The sequence below is a fragment of the Dama dama genome, chromosome 7 (assembly GCF_033118175.1).
Source record: "Dama dama isolate Ldn47 chromosome 7, ASM3311817v1, whole genome shotgun sequence".
Classification (NCBI taxonomy): Eukaryota; Metazoa; Chordata; class Mammalia; order Artiodactyla; family Cervidae; genus Dama; species Dama dama.
In genome coordinates, this window is record NC_083687.1 from 50,740,657 (window position 1) to 50,759,718 (window position 19,062).

Genomic DNA, 19,062 nt, shown 5'->3' on the forward strand with positions numbered 1-19,062 from the left:
TTTTGTTCTGTGCCTTCACCGAGAAGCCACGTGAGATCCACCGAGTTCTAAGCATGCTTCTAACCTTTAAGGAAGCCTCCCATGTTTGTTTTTATCTTTTGACAGAATTTCAGTGAGATGTGAAGATTCGCAGGAAACAAAATATTTCCACAAGGAAATCACATCGAACAATGCAACCCTTCTGGCAAATGTGGATTGGATTAATTTACCATGTTTCTAAACCATGTCCCCCAACTACCCACTGACATCCTTAAGAGCAGAAACAGGATCTGAAATCTTTTCAAATCCTCTCAGATCTACTTTCAAGCTTAGGAATTCTTTATTTGGGACTTCCCTGGTGGTCCACTGGTTAAGAATCTGCCTGCCAATGCAGGAGACGTGGGTTTGATCCCTGATCTGGGAAGATCCCACATGCCATGGACAACTAAGCCCGTGAGCCACAGCTATGAAGCCCCCAGGCCTTGAGAAGCCACTGCAGCGAGAAGCAGCCAGAGAGCAGTCCCCGCTCGCCACATCGAGAGAAAGCCCTCGCGCAGCAACAAGACCCAGTGCGGTCAAAACAAACTAACATATAAAAATTAAAAAATATATATTTATTCAAAACAAATCAAACACCGCCAAGCATTAAAAAACCAAGGACGGCTTCCGCCACCGCGGGTGGGCAGGTGGGACCACAGCACTGCACGCAGCCCAAGTCTCTGTGGGACGGAGGGGACCCGGAGCCAGATTTCAGGGCCCTGCCTGAACATGGTGGGTCTTAGCTTAAGAAACAAGTGGGGGAAGTAAGCCTCAGAAATCTTTGTTCAAGTGCAATTTCGTCTGTGCTTCTGGTTAAAGTGCAATTTCGTCCACTGCAGGTGGAGGGGCCTGCACCCAGACCACTCCCTCTGAGCACCGGGGGAGTGCTGACAAAGAAGACAAGTGCTGAAAATAAAAAGGGCATCTTTCAGGGGAGACGGAACATTTCTAAAACTGATGGTAGAGCTGGTCACACATCTCTGTGAATGTACTAAAGACCACTGAATTGCACAGGTTTAATGTGAAAATTGTATAGGACACAGATCACATCTCCAAAAAATTGCTGTGAAGACAATAAAAATCATTATGCAGACAATAAATATATTACTATGAATAAATAAATGCATCAGGGGAAGAAAGAAGGATCTCTAGAACAGAAAACTTCTATCTCCTATCCAGTCTCTTTATTCATCTTCAGAACTTGTCAAAGACATCATTTCTTAAATTCACTATTTTTTCCCTCTGGTTGTGGGGAGCAAGGGCTGCTCTGTCGTGACGCGTGGACTTCTTGTTGCTGGGGCTTCTCATGTTGTGGAGCACAGGCTTCACTGCTCTGAGCCACGTGGGATCTTTCCAGATCAGGGATTGAACCTGTGTCTCCTGCACTGACAGGCAGATTCTTTACCACTGAGCCACCAGGGAAGACCCGTAAATTCACTATTTTCAGGTTAAAAGATTGAGCCTTTCCAAGGCCAGCACTACTTCTAGCTGTCCCTCTCAGAGGTAAACTCCTTGTCGAAGGTTTGCACAGGCATTTAAATCTTCCACTAAATTTCTCATCTTATCTTCATGGTCTTACATCATCACTGTGTTCTAAGTGAGGTCACATACAGTTTAATGATGACGACTATTTCCAGGTAACCATGTTCAGCGGGGGATGGATATTTCCCTTCCATACACCTCAGATAAGTGAATGGGGGCTACAGATTTTAAAAAAAGACACAATGGGAAGCTAGGTATGTTAACTCGCGCTCCACATTTAACCTGAAAACAGCGCGAGCTCCAAGCACAGCCTGGCTGGCCTGCCACCAGCGCCGCTTTCATCTCATGTCACCCCCCAACCTGCAAGTCCCCGTTCTTACAGGGCTAGATGCTGGGAGGGCCGGGAACTTGGACTTGACCTGGTTCATGCAGAGCTGGCCTTCAGACTACTCCAGTGTTCAGAGGAAAGTGAGCAAAACGGAAACTAACCTCCACCACTTGAGACATCTGATTCGCAGCAACTGGTCCAAAACTGGAGTCAAGATCGCACTTTGGGTCTTTTGCAGAGTGGACTCCCTTGGACCGGACCTCCTTCCGCCCCTCCTCTCCCGTCCTCTCCCCTCACACGCAGGTGTTGGTATTTCTTCCCGATCCCTAAGGCCAAAGAATCAGCCCCAGGCAGAAACCCAAACTGTGTCTGTGTCTGAGGCTTTGTTCTCCATCCTATTTGACCATAGAAACGTCCAGGGGAGGTGCATTTGGGCAAATGACCTCTGAAAACATGGACGGATTTGGTTTTCCCAGAAAACAGCATAATATTAACTCTTGGTCATAGGGCAGAAACAGATATGGAACAAAAAGCTAACTGTGAGGACCTACATTTTTCAGAGAAAAGCTGGCAGCTGCTCTGGCGGGGGCAAGGGAGGCGGGTGTTGGGGGCTGGGAGAAGCAGGGGATGGGATGGGGCGGGAAGAGAACCCCAAGATACAAAAAACTGGGGGGCTTCCTGGGGATCTGTGGTGTCCTTATACTTCCTAGGTGAACATTACTTTCCAAATATTAGATACAAAGAAAATGAAGGAAAAAATGGTCTCAATTTTTAATCATTTACCCAGAGAAACTATGCGGAGAGGAAAACAACGGCCAGGTTATGCATCCGCATTTTAAAAAGAAATGTTTCTCTATTTAAATAAAATTCCACCTGTTATTAAATTCTATTTCAGTAACAAAAACAATGAGTTCAACTTCTTCACTTTAGGGAGAAATGTGAAGCGTTATTCTCTTTGGCACCAAATCCATGCGAGTCGAACAATGTTTACAGCGCAGTGCCCAGGGCGGGTGTGACAGCCGGCTTACTTCCGGGCACGTGGACGGTGAACGCGGGTCCTGATGGAGGCGCCCCGTGCCCGACTCGGGTGGGAGCTGGCAGAAGAAGGTGCACTGGGCTGCAGCCAGGGGACAAGACGGCCAGTGTTGAGCAGCCGCCCGCTCTGGCTACTCGGGCACAGAGAGGAAACATCCCGAGCTCAGTAATGACGAACTTCCCTTCTGAAAAGTGAACAGAACACTCCATACACCGGCTGGGCCACGAAGGCAACTTCTGGGATTTCTCCTCTTCTCCCCCAGCCACCCCGTGCTCGTCACCTGCGCAGGACGTGAGGTTTTCCATGCGCACGCGGCCATCCTCACCGTGGGGCCGGGTGTGTGTTGTGGCCCAGTGTGGACAGGGCACAGGTAACACTCGGCGATTGACGGCAGGGGTGGGTGTGGTGTGGACACGGAGCCCGCGGCTCCCCAGCCTCTAACTCACCCAGCCAGTCACACCCCGCCATGTGGGGCCCCCCTGAGCTGCTCTGAGCAGCCCCCACGCCCACGAGAGCTGGGGCACCACGCGCCTCAGCCTCCACAGGCTGCTGTCCAACAGCAGGCAGTCTCCCCCCATCGAATTATTACGCAGATCAAATGGGATCATGTATATTAAAAGTCCTTATAAACTACAGAACACTGTAGACCGTAACATATGATTAATTATCCCGTTCTTTTTGTTTTGTAAACTTTAAAAAAAGTCATCAGATGAACAACCTAATAATGTTTACCACTGAGCTGGGGTCTACCACACGCCAGGCAGTCACCTCTTGCATCTTCACTCAAAGTTTAGGGGCCATCACTCCACTGGGACAGCCTGGCTCTGTCCCCAACTAGTTTTGGTGATTTGGGGGGGAGGGGTTCCTTTAACTCCTGGTCCCCCATTTTCAAAAGCTATTCTTCCACTGACTGAGCGGAAATTGAGACGGACGGTTCCTACCTACTCAGCGCTGGGGGCAAAGGAGCAAAGTGACGGGGGTGTCTGATCAGGCGGCCTGCCGGGCAGGCGTCTCAGAGGCGGGCATGGGGCTGACTGAACACTGGCCGCCCAGCCAGTCCTGCGCATCCCGGCAGAGGACGGCCCAGGCCGTGACCCTGGGACCGGCGGGGCGCGCGCCCTGGCCCGGGGCTTCTCACTGCGGCTGGCTGGGACTGGAGCCCCTCACTGACAGAATCTATGCCCCTGGGGGCCCTGCCTGGCAAGAACCTCGTCTCAGAAGTCGTGTGGGCTCCACAGAGCGTCGGTGAACCACGCCGTAGTCTCAGGTACAAGGACACGGGTCACACACAGGTCACACACGTGTCACTCCACCACGGCTCTTGTGTAGCTCGGCCACCTTCAAACACAGGGTGCTTCCAGGGACAACGGTCATCTTACCGGGGAATAAAAGGCCCATCAGCCCTTTGCCCCCCACCCTCTGCCCCCACCTCCTGAGCCAGAGGTCCACATGTATGTCGATGTGTTACCTCATAGTGCACATACAATCATGCCTCATTCAACAGAACGTGTTAAAAACATACCTTATATGTCACTTAACAATCTGATGGGATAAACACTATTGTCTCCCTTTAGAAATGAAAATCCTGAGGCTTGGAGACTTAAGGGATGAGCTCAAGGTCACAATAACCAAGACCTGTACGTGGGCAGGCCACTCCGTTCAAAGCTTGTGAACTTGGGGTGGCAGGGAGGCTGGACCTCGTGGATAACACAGATGTCTCTTAAGGTTTCATGGAAATGTTTGTGGGGAGCTGGGGCCTAAAGGGGTTACTCAGAGCCTAGGTCCTTACCAGCTTCCGATTCTAGACCCTCACTCAACTCACTGCTTTGTGCTTATCAGAAATAATACCAAATTAAAGTGATAAGAATCCTGAAAGTGTTCATCACAAGGAAAAAAATATATTTTTTTCTTTTTTGTATCTGTATGACAGACGTTAGCTAAACTTACTGTGGCAACCAGCTCACTATATATATATGTATATATATACACACATATATATATATAAACAAGTCAAATCATTATGCTGTACATCTTAAAATTGTATTGTCAATTACATCTCAGTGAAACTGAAAAACACCAGTTTATTCATTTCTGTAGGAAAAATACTGTGATCATAGCCATCGTGACCTTTACACACAATGAATGGATGCCTATACTCCAACTCTCAAACAAAAAAAATAAATGAAAATAAAAGGTTCCATGATCCAATAAGTTGGGGACATGCTAGCTTCGGGTTTCTTATAGTAAGACATCGCAGAACCTTTAAAGCACTAACAGGCTTTGTGACTCTCCCAGTAACTGAAGCCACGTCCCGGAATTCACTTATCAAATCTTTTGCCAGAAACACACCATGGATTACGGTGATGCAGGAAGGGCAGGTTCCGGAGCCACAGGAATGGAAACTGAAAATTAAGGGCTGAACAATGCAGATTTTGTAAACCAAGTAACATGTGCGAACCTGATACTTTCAGAAAATATTTCATTAGCAGAAATCTACCGGGCTTATGGTCTCATCTTTTCCTCACTCACCTGAAATCTCCTCAATGAAAATATATCCTGTTCTGCCTTTACCTGCAATGCTATCACAGCAGGAAGGCAACCAAAACCCTCCTACACGCAGGGGTATTCTGACACCTCCTGTTCTACACACTCCTCACTTTGACCTTTGTGAGAGAGAAACCACTGCATCCCCATTTTACAGAGGAAGAAAATGAAGACCAAGGGTTAGACGCATTGACAGACGTCAAAGAGCTACTACGCGGCAGACAGAACACGAACCCACTCTTTCCCAGAAACACATCAGGTGCTGCCTGATGCTAAGGTCCTGACTGGACCCGAAACATGGCTGGTACAGTTTTTAACTTGAGTTTTTACAGTTCTTTTAAATGCATCCTGTTTTCTTATTTATCAGTCGTTTGAAGGTTAGTCTTCTCGCTACGTCACACAGCTCCCGGTGAGCCATATGTTTTGATAAACCCCATTCCTCAACCACGCTGGCTACAGTGAGGCTGAGTCTTATTATGGTTAAAAGGGCTTTATGACATCAAGGAGCCAATCCTAAAAGGACCAACAGCCTTAAAAAAAAAAATACAGGTGATTTTCATTTTTATTCTACGAAAGAAATATTTTCCCCACAAAACTCTGCTTTCTTTTTATACCTAGTTATCATTAAAGATCTGGAGCACCATGATTTGGAAGGAGAAAGAATATTGGAAGAGGGCTATTACAATAATAAAAAATAATGCATTTTTCTTTCTGCAGCTGCCTCTTGTCATTTAGTTTCCATGTAACCTAATTCTTATTCTGATCAGAGGAGAAGGAGCTGAAACCAGGTTTTTATTAACACCATCGATATCTACCCGTGCTCAGGCACACGCGCGCGCACAGCCCTCCGCTTCTAATTACCCACTGTACACAGGAGCCGCCCTGGCTGCTCGCCACACAGATGATGAATAAAGTGGCTTTTGTTTCCAGAGATTTGTTTCAAACACCTCTTCATTAAATGTTATTTGGAGGCAGATAAGTATTTGCAGAAGGTTAAAGAAAAAACATGCTGACAAAATAGTCATCAAGGAAATGTGCCAATGCAGACCCTAAGACAGCCTTGTTCCAAAGAACACACTCAAAACACACACACACACACATATATGCGCACACCCCAGGGAGGAAGAAGAAATTACAAAAAGGCCTTGCACATCACTTTTAGAATACATGACATTCCTATGCAGAGAGTGGTAAGCACTTGAAGATGCAGCTGGAGAATGAATGGCGGCTTGTTTGTGTGTTTGTTTAGATGGTGGTGATGGGGAAGGGCGATGCCAACCCTGTCGGAGCCTGGTGAAGCCTGCTGTCTGTGCCTTACGGCTTGGATGACTGGGCTCCAGGCAGCAAAAAGGAAGAGCGGAGAGGAGAATGCTGACATGAGGGGAAGCGGACCCCCGTCCCTCCCTTTCTCACTGGGACCCTCATCTGCACGCTCCGGGGGTGGCGGTGTGGGCAGGGGTGCGGCAAAGGGGCAGGGCCAAGCTAAAGCTGCTCCAAAACAGAGAGAGCAATGTCTCCTGGGAAGAGCCATCTTCCTGCTTTTGAACTCCATCACATATCGGATGAAAAACTATTTAACTGAGGCAGAAGCATTAATTTCCTCAAAAGCCTTCGCATTCAGCGACACAAAAGAGAACCCATCCAACAGAGTTGCCCCAGTGGAAACAGCCACCTGCCTGTAGGAGGCCAGGACGGACCGCGGGGTCACCTCACGCCCTCCCTGACAGCAGGGACCAGACTCGCTGCACTCAGCCCGGGTCCGCAGCCAGTGGCCCGGGGCCAGTTATGTGTCCTTCCTGGGTCTTGGTTTCTTCATCTGTAAAATGGGGATAATTAGTAGTATCTGTGGAAGAGGTTTTCTGTAAAGTACTTAACCAGGCCTGGAAGCATGACAGAAGGCTCTGTTAAACAAACGGTCTACTTGTAAATACAGGAGAGAGGGAGCTGGATTTTGTTACTGAACAATCTGATGTATTAATAATTTAACCGGCATCCACATTTCAGAAGGAGAGTGTAAAGTTGTCATGCAAGTGAAAGCCCTTGGCAGCACAGCTGACTTCACGTTGCAAGTGGGGAAACTGAGGCACCCAAAGCCTTGCTTCTGCAAGGCCCATCACATGCTTCTCCCCCAGTAGCCGGATAAACATTGTGGCCCAAACGGACTCTTGCAAGATCCGAGACTTCCCTGGGAACTCAACGTTGCTTATTCTACCTCCATTCCTTTTACAGATTTTAACTGCTGAGAAAGAACAGTGATACATTTGGGATGCAGAACCATTTCACTTTCACAATGGCTCTTTTTCAAGCATGGGCTTCCCAGATGATACAGTGGTAAAGAATCTGTCTGCCAATGCAGGAAATGTGGGTTCCATCCCTGGGTCGGGAAGATTCCCTGGAGAAGAAAATGGAAAACCACTCCAGTATTGCTGCCTGGAAAACCTTATGGACAGAGAAGGCTGGCAGGCTACAGTCCAAGAAGTTGCAGAGTCAGTCACGACTGAGCATTCACGTGCAAGCACTCCTTCGAGCTTGGGGATTCGGTATCAGGCATGGGGAACACTCCTTCATGGATGAGATGCGTGTTTAGAGCATCCAGTGATGAACCCAGGAGGGGCTAGAAAACCCCTGACTCTGCGGCACATTTAAAGCCTAGGAGGTCTTGCTGAGCCCACCTGTCACACGCCTCTCATGTCTTCACTGGTTACCCTTGAAAAAATGAGAGCCTTCAAAAATGAACTAGCCTGTTACATCACAGAAACTGTAAGGCTGAGTGTCATGTCAACAATGACATCAGGAACTTTGCCATTTCATGACTTGCATTTTAGCACAAAGGACCATCCTATTTTGGTAAAAGACTGTCCAAAGAAATGTTTTTTAACTTTGGTAAAGGTCATATTTTTTCATGGATGGAGCCTGGGTAAAAGTTCTCCTCACTGTGGAGGGCATTACATCAGCCACACACACAAGCCAGGGACTCTCTCTAGCAACGCCCTGCCACAGGTGGTCAGACCGAACCCAGGGAACGGCTATCACTGCCTTTTCTAACCACCTTCCCAGGCCAAAGCCACTTCATAAGCTTCAACCTGAGAGCCGTACCGCTTAGGACAAATTCCTAAATTCTCCAAATCTCAGGTTCTCCATCTATAAAATGGGGATATTCTTAGTACTTCCTTTATGATATTATCATAAAGGCTATAGAACATTATTAAAATGTATTATTAAAAAATATTAAAAAGCAGAAATATCACTTTGCGAACAAAGGTCCATATAGTCAAAGCTATGGTTTTTCCTATAGTCATGTATGGATATAAGAATTGGACCACAAAGAAGGATGAGAATGGAAGAACCGATGCTTTTAAACTGTGGTGTTGGAGAAGACTCTTGAGAGTCCCTTAGACTGAAAGGAGATCAAAGAAGTCCATCCTAAAGAAAATCAACCCTGAATATTCACTGGAAAGACGGATGCTGAAGCTGAAGTTCCAATACTCTGGCCACCTGATGCGAAGAGCTGACTCATTTGAAAAGACCCTGATGCTGGGAAAGATTGGAGGAGGAGGAGAAAAGGAAGGAGAAAGGGGCGCCAGAGGACGAGAAGGTTGGATGGCATCACTGACTCAGGGGACACAAGTTTGATCAAACTCGGAGAGATAGTGAAGGACAGGGAAGTGAGAGGGCTGCCTGGACCCAAAGGGTGAGATCCCCTTCCCGAGGACGGCTTCCTGAACCATCGCAACCTGACTGATGGGCTCCAGAAGCATAGAGACAACTTATATCCCGAGAGCCTGTCCAGCGCCAACCCTGCACACACAGGGACTTCTCATGCAAGGTCTCAGTCACTCCTGTCATGCAAGCCAGAGGGATATCATGCCCATTTCACCGATGAGGAAACTAAGGTTTAGAAAGAACAAGTATCTGACTGTAGCGCCACACAGCAGACAAGGCCGCTGGCTGTTTGGGTATCTGGGCTTTAGATGGGCGAAGCTGGCGGCACAGGGCTACCCGGTTTCTGGCGGAGGCCTTCCTGGTGACTGGATTACAGTGTGGTGCAAACACCTTGAAGCCTCAATTTCTTCAAATGAACTCTACCCTTTTTTACCTGTGGGTATTAAGTTACAGTAAAGAAAAAAAGCAGATGAAATCAAGGGCAGGGAAAAAAAAAAAAGAACACAAAAGAAAGATAGGGAAGCTAGGGTAAGGACTGGATCCTCAATGGGAAGGCACTATTTTTTTAAATGCTATTTTATTTAATAGATGTGGAGGTGTATTTGTGTCATCTGTGAGTGATAGTGTTGCCATGGTGATTACTTACATGTTTCCAGAAAAGAAATAACCATGGCGATATCGATAGTGTCCCAACAAGACACACAGTGCTGTTCGCAGACAATCAGCTCCCCCACACAGGATGGAGAGGATGTTCGAATGGGTAAAAGAAAAAAACACTGGCTTGGGGGAAAAACAACTCGTTCCCTCTGCCAAACCCAGAGAGACGTGGCACTAAAACTGCATTGTTTTTCCTTTTTGTGGGCAGAGTCATTGGGCTAAAATGTACGAGTTATCAAAAAAAAAAATGTTTGTTACATTTAACTTGAAGTAGATAGAGCCAAGAAAAAACACAGGTTCTATCCCTGGGTCGGGAAGAGCCCAGAGAGGAGGAAACAGTGACCCACTCCAGTACTCTTGCCTGGAGAACTCCACGGATAGAGGAGCCTGGTGGGCTACAGTCTATGAGGTCACAAAAGAACTGGACATGACTTAGTGACTAAATAACAACAAACGTGGCAGGAAAAGAAGGGTTTATATCAGCACTTAACATGCTTGTTTGCTATTCAATCCACTCACAGTTCCTGATTCAATAGTTGGGACCCGCTGAACAATACGGTATGTCAGGCCCTGTGCTAAATAAGGCCATGACAGGTATTTAAACTGTTCGATCCTCACAACACGGTCCCCTAATGCTGAGAAGACTCAGAGGTGGCGCGGAGGGCGGGAGGGGACTCATGCTACACGGCCTTGGTCTTTTCCGGGGATAAAGCGGGGCTGTTTGTCAAAGGCTGGAGTGGTGGGGTGAGGCTGTGGGACACCCGAGGATCCTGACGAGAGCCCGCACATGTGAGGAGGGCCACCCAGGCCTGACATTTATGGGCATGCTCAACATGGAACCGTGTTCAGTCAGCAAAGAGGCGAGTCTGGGGCTCATGCGGGATCGGGACTGGCGGTGCAGGGAGCAGAAATGAGAGGGTCAGCAATGGGGGTGATTGTGAGAATGCACAGGCAGGCTGGGCTTCCCGGAGCAAGAAGGACTGGCGTTGGCGGGGACAGCAGGCTAGGCCCGAGATGGGGGTCAGGGGGAGGCCCTGGCTTGGAGCCCCCCGAGCCGGGGCCACCAGCCAGCCTCCTCGGAGTTTCCCAATCATCATCTGTGCTGTGACAGGCCGTGGTTCTCCACGTGCCTCATAGCACTCCTCTATAGGATCGGGCAATCTTTTCCATTAAATTATCTATTATTATTTAATAGCTAGGTAAGCCTGTAGATTGTGATTCCTAGGTGGCTCAGTGGTAAAGAACCCACCTGCTAATGCAGGAGAGACATGAGTTTGATCCCTGGGTCGGGAAGATCCCCTGGAGGAGAGCATGGCAGCCCACTCCAGTATTCTTGCCTGGAGAATCCCACGGACAGAGGAGCCTGGTGGGCCACAGTCCATGCAGTCACAAAGAGTCGGACACAACTGAGCGACCGAGCACACACAAGTATGTAAATCATTTTTGAAATGCAGGTATCATGCCCATACGTCGCGATCGAGGCATGAATGAAGTCAGACCCAAAGGAAACCCGCCTGTGTCTCAATGGATGCAGGCCCACCACGCAGGGGTCCACCCATTCCTACAGCCCTTCCTCTGATCAGAATCAACTAATTAGTCAAGAAATCACGTTTGAGGCTCCACCTCATTTGCTGGGTGCCCGAGTTCAATTTACACACTAATGGATGTGTATTTGCCTTTAATAGATGCAGTGCGTGAACATAAGTATTAATAAATAAATATTTAAGTGTGAAGTTACATCTTCATGAGAAATCTGAAGATGAAACGGCCAGTGAATCTGTTTGCTTCCTCTATACTAGGAAATAAAGTGAACCATCAGCAGAAAGGATAAATGAGAATGGTTTCAGAGTGGCCTGGTAACAGAGGGACACTTTCAGGAAGAAAGGTAGAAGCTGGTGCACTCTCTGGCATGGAGCTGGGAATGCAGTGGCAGGGCGGCTGCGGATGCCCAGCCTGATGCCAGGAGCCTGTCAGTCATCTTTCTCGCTCCCGTTCTAGAATCTATTAAATACTCAGGTGCTCTCTTCTGCAGTCTCGTTGAAGCTCCACACCCAGAGATGTGGCTTTCTTTGAGGTTGAACCAACCGAGTAATGAGGTGTGTTTTTCCATTCTCTCTTTTTTTCTTCCAAAAGGTTAAATGGCACAGTGCAATTTTCTGTGAAGCAGGTGTGCAGATAACAAGGTGATAATTGGAAAACCGGGTGAAAAGGAAAAATCCTATAAAATTAGAAACCTGCAGGATCTGGGAAGAGGGTAACTGAATTACCTCTAGAAGATGAAGAAGCTATGGTAATACAATGCTAAAGATGCAAACTGAAGTCCACAGGAGTGAAAAACGGAGACGTGAGGGCTGTTAACATTCCACTGGGAGGCAGAGGGCACACCATAATAGTCAGGATTGTTGAAGATTTAAACAAATGGTGCAAGCCAGCCTTCAGGGTCACCTTCCCTTCTCATGTCCTCACACTTTCAACAAGGTAAACACTTTAGGAAGATCTTCCATATATTCAGATGTGGATAGCTTTTACTAGAATATTTGATTTTAATTTTTTTTGCTTTCATTTTTCAGTCTTGGTCAGGAAAAAAAGATTTTTTCTTTCTGCTTAACATACAGAAATGTTCCAGAAGAGATCTCCAAAACCTTCCAACAAGCTTGATTTCCCGCCCCTTCCCCCATTTTTCTAATGATGTAACATTAGCTTTCGGTGATGACCCACGTTTACATGAAACTGTTCTCAAGCAAGGTCCAAGAGCCTGAAGCATCTTCAGAATGACGTCAGCAGTGCCCCAGCTGAGCAGACACTGAAGAAGGACGGTTGTCCAGCCCCGTGGTCCCTCTTCATTCTGCCTCCTTCTGAGTGTGGTCCTCTGGTCGGGAGGAAGCTTCGTCCGAGTCTTACTTGTTGGCCTTTGCACGCTGTCTTCTTTCCAGCAATTCTCCCGCACCAGCGCTGGACCCGCTCACCAGCCACATCTTGCTGGTAATGACATGCCCTCCCCACCTCACCCTGCCCTGGACCATCCACCCCGAGAACTCAGCCCTGATTCACCCTCCCCAATAAACACCTGGCTCCCAACTTCTCCTCCTTCCTGCCTTAGCCTGAGTAGTCACCTGGATACAGCCATACCTGCTACCACCCCCGAGGACCTGTCTGTGCCAATTAAAACAAACAAAACAATGGTAAAGACAACGCCAACAAAAAAGCGGAGCTTGAAAGGGGACATCAGTGAATCCTGAGTTCAAATGTTTCCACTCAGGTATTCTCCGGGTCTGGTTTTTTCCTCCTGTTTTCCACCCACTGAGCTCTAAAGGCAAGACACCTGGGGCTCACTCTCTCACTTATCTTTACCTAAAGGTTGTGAACACCCAGCGTGCCCAGGTCAGCAGGAGTCTACTGTCTACTTGTGTAAAGTGCAGTGAACAGACCCCTTCAACTCTCAAAGGACGTGAATCTCAATTCAGATGACAAACCACACGGTCACCCCATGCGGTTACCCCAAAGCCCTTCAGTTTTGTCTCCTACAATGCCCCGAGCCCAAACCTGACCTTCTAGTCTCCCTGCTGCTCACTCCCACTTCCCACCGTTTCTTCCCAGCCTGAGCGAGGGCTGGAGTGGACCCCTGGCCCCCCGGCTCCGCCCCTCCTTCGTTCTTCAGAACAGCGATCATGTCAAGAGGAAATACGATGATGATAGTTTGTATACTGCTGGCTGCCTTCCAGAGAAAACTCAGCCTGCCCTCATCCACATGCCCCTCGATCTCAGAGTGCCCCCCACACCCCGAACACACGGAGCTGGGCCACAGACGACAGCGGGGTCGTGCCTCCAGACGCCCCCTGGTCAGAGCCGGGGACCGCCTTCCTCGGAGCCCCTCACCTCTTCACGTGCCCGCAGCGCCCGCGCCGCCCCAGGACGGGGCCGACTCCGCACCCCCGGCGTCAGGCACAGTGCCCGGCGCGCGAGCGGAGGTGCAGCGGGCTTCTGAGCGGAGAGCCGATGTGTCCTCGTGCGGGGGAAAATCCTGACCCGTTCCCCGCACTTCAGCCGTGGTCTCAGCCCGCAGCAGGGAGACGCCTCCCACCGCGGACGTCAGGCTGCCCGTGAGGGCCCGCTTCCTCCTCGCTACGCCGACCTCCTACCGCGGATGAGAACCGCGTGTGAGAAGAGGGACACGCAGAGAGAAAACGTCACAAAGGAAAAGACCGAAGAGAGGCAGAGACAGCGAGGCGGAGGGCTGGGGACCGAGCAGAGAGAAGTGCAGAGAAGGGCCGACGCCAGCACGGCCGCTCAGACGCCACGCGAGGCTCCGCCACGGCCATGACGAGGGCCGCCGTGTGCCCGCGGGACGGAGCGGGACAGGCGCCGGAGGCAGAACCGCCGCGCCTCACACCCGGGGAGGGGCGGCCACGCGGACGGAGCCGGTCCTGGGGGAGAACCTCCGCGCCTCACACCTGGGGAGGGGCGGCCACGCGGACGGAGCCGGCCCCGGGGGAGAACCTCCGCGCCTGACACCCGGGGAGGGGCGGCCACGCGGACGGAGCCGGCCCCGGGGGAGAACCTCTGCGCCTCACACCCGGGGAGGGTGGCCACGCGGACGGAGCCGGTCACACCTGGGGAGGGGCGGCCACGCGGACGGAGCCGGTCACACCTGGGGAGGGGCGGCCACGCGGACGGAGCCGGCCCCGGGGGAGAACCTCTGCGCCTCACACCCGGGGAGGGGCGGCCACGCGGACGGAGCCGGTCACACCTGGGGAGGGGCGGCCAAGCGGACGGAGCCGGTCCTGGGGGAGAACCTCTGCGCCTCACACCCGGGGAGGGGCGGCCAAGCGGACGGAGCCGGCCCCGGGGGAGAACCTCTGCGCCTCACCCCCGGGGAGGGGCGGCCACGCGGACGGAGCCGGTCCTGGGGGAGAACCTCTGCGCCTCACACCTGGGGAGGGGCGGCCAAGCGGACGGAGCCGGCCCCGGGGGAGAACCTCCGCGCCTCACACCCGGGGAGGGCGGCCACGCGGACGGAGCCGGCCCCGGGGGAGAACCTCCGCGCCTCACACCCGGGGAGGGGCGGCCACGCGGACGGAGCCGGTCACACCTGGGGAGGGGCGGCCACGCGGACGGAGCCGGCCCCGGGGGAGAACCTCTGCGCCTCACACCCGGGGAGGGTGGCCACGCGGACGGAGCCGGTCACACCTGGGGAGGGGCGGCCACGCGGACGGAGCCGGCCCCGGGGGAGAACCTCTGCGCCTCACACCCGGGGAGGGGCGGCCACGCGGACGGAGCCGGTCACACCTGGGGAGGGGCGGCCATGCGGACGGAGCCGGTCCTGGGGGAGAACCTCTGCGCCTCACACCCGGGGAGGGGCGGCCACGCGGACGGAGCCGGTCACACCTGGGGAGGGGCGGCCACGCGGACGGAGCCGGTCACACCTGGGGAGGGGCGGCCACGCGGACGGAGCCGGCCCCGGGGGAGAACCTCCGCGCCTCACACCTGGGGAGGGCGGCCACGCGGACGGAGCCGGCCCCGGGGGAGAACCTCTGCGCCTCACACCCGGGGAGGGGCGGCCACGCGGACGGAGCCGGTCACACCTGGGGAGGGGCGGCCATGCGGACGGAGCCGGCCCCGGGGGAGAACCTCCGCGCCTGACACCCGGGGAGGGCGGCCACGCGGACGGAGCCGGTCACACCTGGGGAGGGGCGGCCATGCGGACGGAGCCGGTCCTGGGGGAGAACCTCTGCGCCTCACACCCGGGGAGGGCGGCCACGCGGACGGAGCCGGCCCCGGGGGAGAACCTCCGCGCCTCACACCCGGGGAGGGCGGCCACGCGGACGGAGCCGGCCCCCGAGGCCCCGCCACCAAGGAGTCATTTCTAGAGGAGAGGATCTGCAAAGATGGAGGCTGGGCTCCCCTTCTGCAGAGCCGCGCTGCCATCTTGTTGTGGCTCCTCTGGATCTCAGAATCCAGACTCGGTTTCTAGGGATTTCAACCCCCCGGCGGGACGTCTCTGAGGGACAAGGTCTCAGGAGCCGTCATAATCTCTTCCACAACAAACACGTTTTTCTCATTGGGCAAAGTTAAGTCCAAACGAATGCCAGGAGGAGCAGTGCCGTCTGAGGTGGACGGAGGAGATACGGAAATCTAACCGTCACCCATCACAGACTGTGGCCGGACCTCGAGAATGAGCGGCAGCACTTCCGTCACCACCGGGACTGAGTGAGCCAGCAGCACTTGGGAGGCTAGCCCAAGGCAAAAGAAACGGTCAACAGGCGCGTGGAAAGATGCTGAACATCACAGATCATTAGGGAAACGCATCAAAAACACGGAGATATAACTCCACGCCTACTGGGATGGCTACCGTATTACAAGAGAGAGAAGATAACTTTTGGCAAAGAAGGGAAATTGGAATTGTGCTCTGTTAGGTGGGAGTGTAACAGGGTGCAGCCGTGGGTAGGAACCAGTGTAACCATTCATCAAAAGAGTGAAAGAGAGAATTACTCTGTGATCCAGCAATCCCACATCTGGGGAAGACAGTTCCCAAGAGAATTGAAAATGGGGTCCTGAAGAGAGATTTATGTCCCTATATTTATAGTGGGATTGTTTCACAACACTCAAAGGGTAGGGGGCAACTCAAGTGTCCAAGCACAGATGAATAAGCAAAACACGTCACAAAAAGAGGCACATAGATGAAGTCCCTACAGTGATCAATTCACAGGAGAAAGGAAATGAAGTGGGTTCCAAGGGCTGTGGGTTAGGGGGCTGTTTATTCGCTCAGTCCTATCTAACTCTTGCGATCCCCTAGACTGTAGCCTGCCAGGCTCCTCTGTCTATGGGATCTTCCCAGGCAAGAACACTGGAGTGGGTTGCCATTCCCTTCTCCAGGGGATCTTCCCAACCCAGGGGTTGAACCCAGGTCTCCTGCATTGGCAGGCGGGTTCTTTACCATCTGAGCCCCCAGGGAAGTCCCCAAAATATACTAAAGCGTTTGTAAACTTTGAGTCATTTATGATAAAAACTCTTAGCAAACTAGAAATAGAAGGAACTATCCCTAATTTGATTTAAAAAAAAAAAAAAAGGCTTCACAAAAAAACCTACAGCAACCACTTTAAATAAATACTTATTCACAAACTTTCAAGATCAGACATTTAATTAGGCTTTAATTTTACATCACCACAGTTCATTTGGTTCAATCTCCCCAATTCAATCTACTCCAATAAGAATCAAAGGAGCATTCACGGCAAAGTGACTTTTTCAAAGTCAGTAGCTGATAAATTGCCTTTTTCACTTAGATCTGTAAACCCCTGCAATTTGTTTTTGAATAATTAGGAGTCTGGGGTTGAGTTTCATTTTTTTTTTCCCATTTGGATTCTCAATTATCCGTGCTTCGTTTGCACAGACATCGCCTCCTCCTGCGGGTTCTATAGTGCCGGCCATTTTCAGGAGGCCAGAAATAATACAAAGCTGTGTTTCTGGGCTCCCGACTGCTTCTCACAGGCCTCTGTGTTTGCCTTGCCTTAGGTCCACACTCTTTACAATGACCGTAAAAAAGACTTGACATCAGAGAAGCAAGTCCTTCAACTTAGTTATTTGGCTGTTTTGGATTCTCTGCATTGCCATATAAATTGTAGAATATGCTCATTAAATTCCTCATTAAATCTCCCTGAATTTCTATTTATTTAAAATTTAATTTTTTAATTTTCTATAGAAGAATAGTTGATTTACAGTGTTGCATTAGTTCCAGATGAAATTCATAGCAAAGTGAATTTCTATTTTTTAGCTACTGCGGCTGTCCAGTGTCATTTTGAAGCAATCCTACAAACTGGTTTTTTTTTTTTTTTTAAATATATATGCAAACTGCAATAATAACCTGAGGATGGCAAACATCAAACCAAAGTCAGGGGTCACCCCTGGGGAAGAAAGCAAGAAGAGGGGTCCATCAGGGAGGCATGGGTGTGTCAAATGCATTTTGAATGCTTTTCTTCTTTACAAGGATCTGTGGTAAATCCCAGTATATTTGCTAGGTGGAGGGTACACAGTTCTATGTTATTAAAAAGTCAAATCAGAAAAATACATGTTTGTATGTTTAGAAGATTTCATAATTTTAAAAATGAACACAGATAAATATACCGTAGCTACTTGGTCCTCATCCACTGATTAAACAGGAGTTCAAAATCTGCCGAATAGACTCTACAAGGGTCATCTATTTATAATCCACTGTCCTTGGTTGTGAATTACAGTCTCTGATTGTAATTTATAAATCTCACAGGGAGGCCCTTGAGAAAATAAATTCTTCCCTCAAATGAAAAGAAAACATTTGATTCATTACTCAGCCAAGTGATAGAAAGAATAATTAAGCTATCCACGATATAAATGAATGCTTACATTAACCATTCTTCATTTTCAAGATCACAAGATTATACATACAAAACGCCAACCAAAGTGCACAGTTTGAAAAAAAAAAGGCTGTGTGATGATGGAATCACAAGGTAATTCTCATTTCTCAGTCTAAATACAGGCTGACTTTAAGTTACAGATGAACTCAAACGTTCCCGCATCCTCTGAATAACTGAGTTATTTAGTTACTCGGTTCAGTTCACCACTCACTGAAACTGTGAAGCATTTTGTTTCTCCTTTCATTCAGGATGAGGCAAATGAGAGATATACAACAATATGCTTACCTTTCATGACTAATAACGTAGCAAGGTAAATTACTTCAGTTTTATTCGGTCCCCAAAACATTAATAAAAACCTTGAACTTTCCAACTGAACTGGCTCTGGTATTCCCATGATCGCTCAGAGAGGCTCATCCCAGGCTGAGCCCCTTGAGGTCGGCAGTCCAGCCTTTTCCCTTTGGCCACTGTAAGTTAACTCAGGTGCACGTGCCCAGGAGACCCGATTTCTGTACTGTTTCAAGCAGAGAAAAACACATCCCATAGCCACAGCCTGTCCATGCCCCCCATGCTGCTGACGTAGGAAAACAGACACAGCCAGGTCCAGGCAAGGGGAGCATTATGGCTTCCCAGGTGGCTCAGATGGTAGAGAGTCTGACTGCAGTGCAGGAGACCCAGGTTCGATCCCTGGTCAGGAAGATACCCCAGAGAAGCGAATGGCAACCCACTCCAGTATTGTTGCCCTGGCGGACTACAGTCCATGCTTAAGGTAAGACTGGGCCCTCCCTTAATTTGGATTCCCCAGTGGTTCAAGTGGTAAGGAATCTGCCTGCAATGCAAGAGATTCAAAAGATGCAAGTTTGATTCCTGGGTTGGGAAGATAGCCCCTGGAGGAGGAAATGACAACCCACTCTGGTATTCTGCCCTGGAAAATCCCAAGGACAGAGGAGCCT

The 19,062-nt window shown here is 50.2% G+C and overlaps 1 protein-coding gene across 5 annotated transcripts in view; it reads right to left on the reverse strand.

Moving 5' to 3' along the window:
- FARS2 (phenylalanyl-tRNA synthetase 2, mitochondrial) overlaps positions 1-19,062 on the reverse strand; it is a 295,539-nt gene that overhangs the window by 113,389 nt on the left and 163,088 nt on the right. The gene's annotated exons all lie outside the window — the stretch shown is intronic.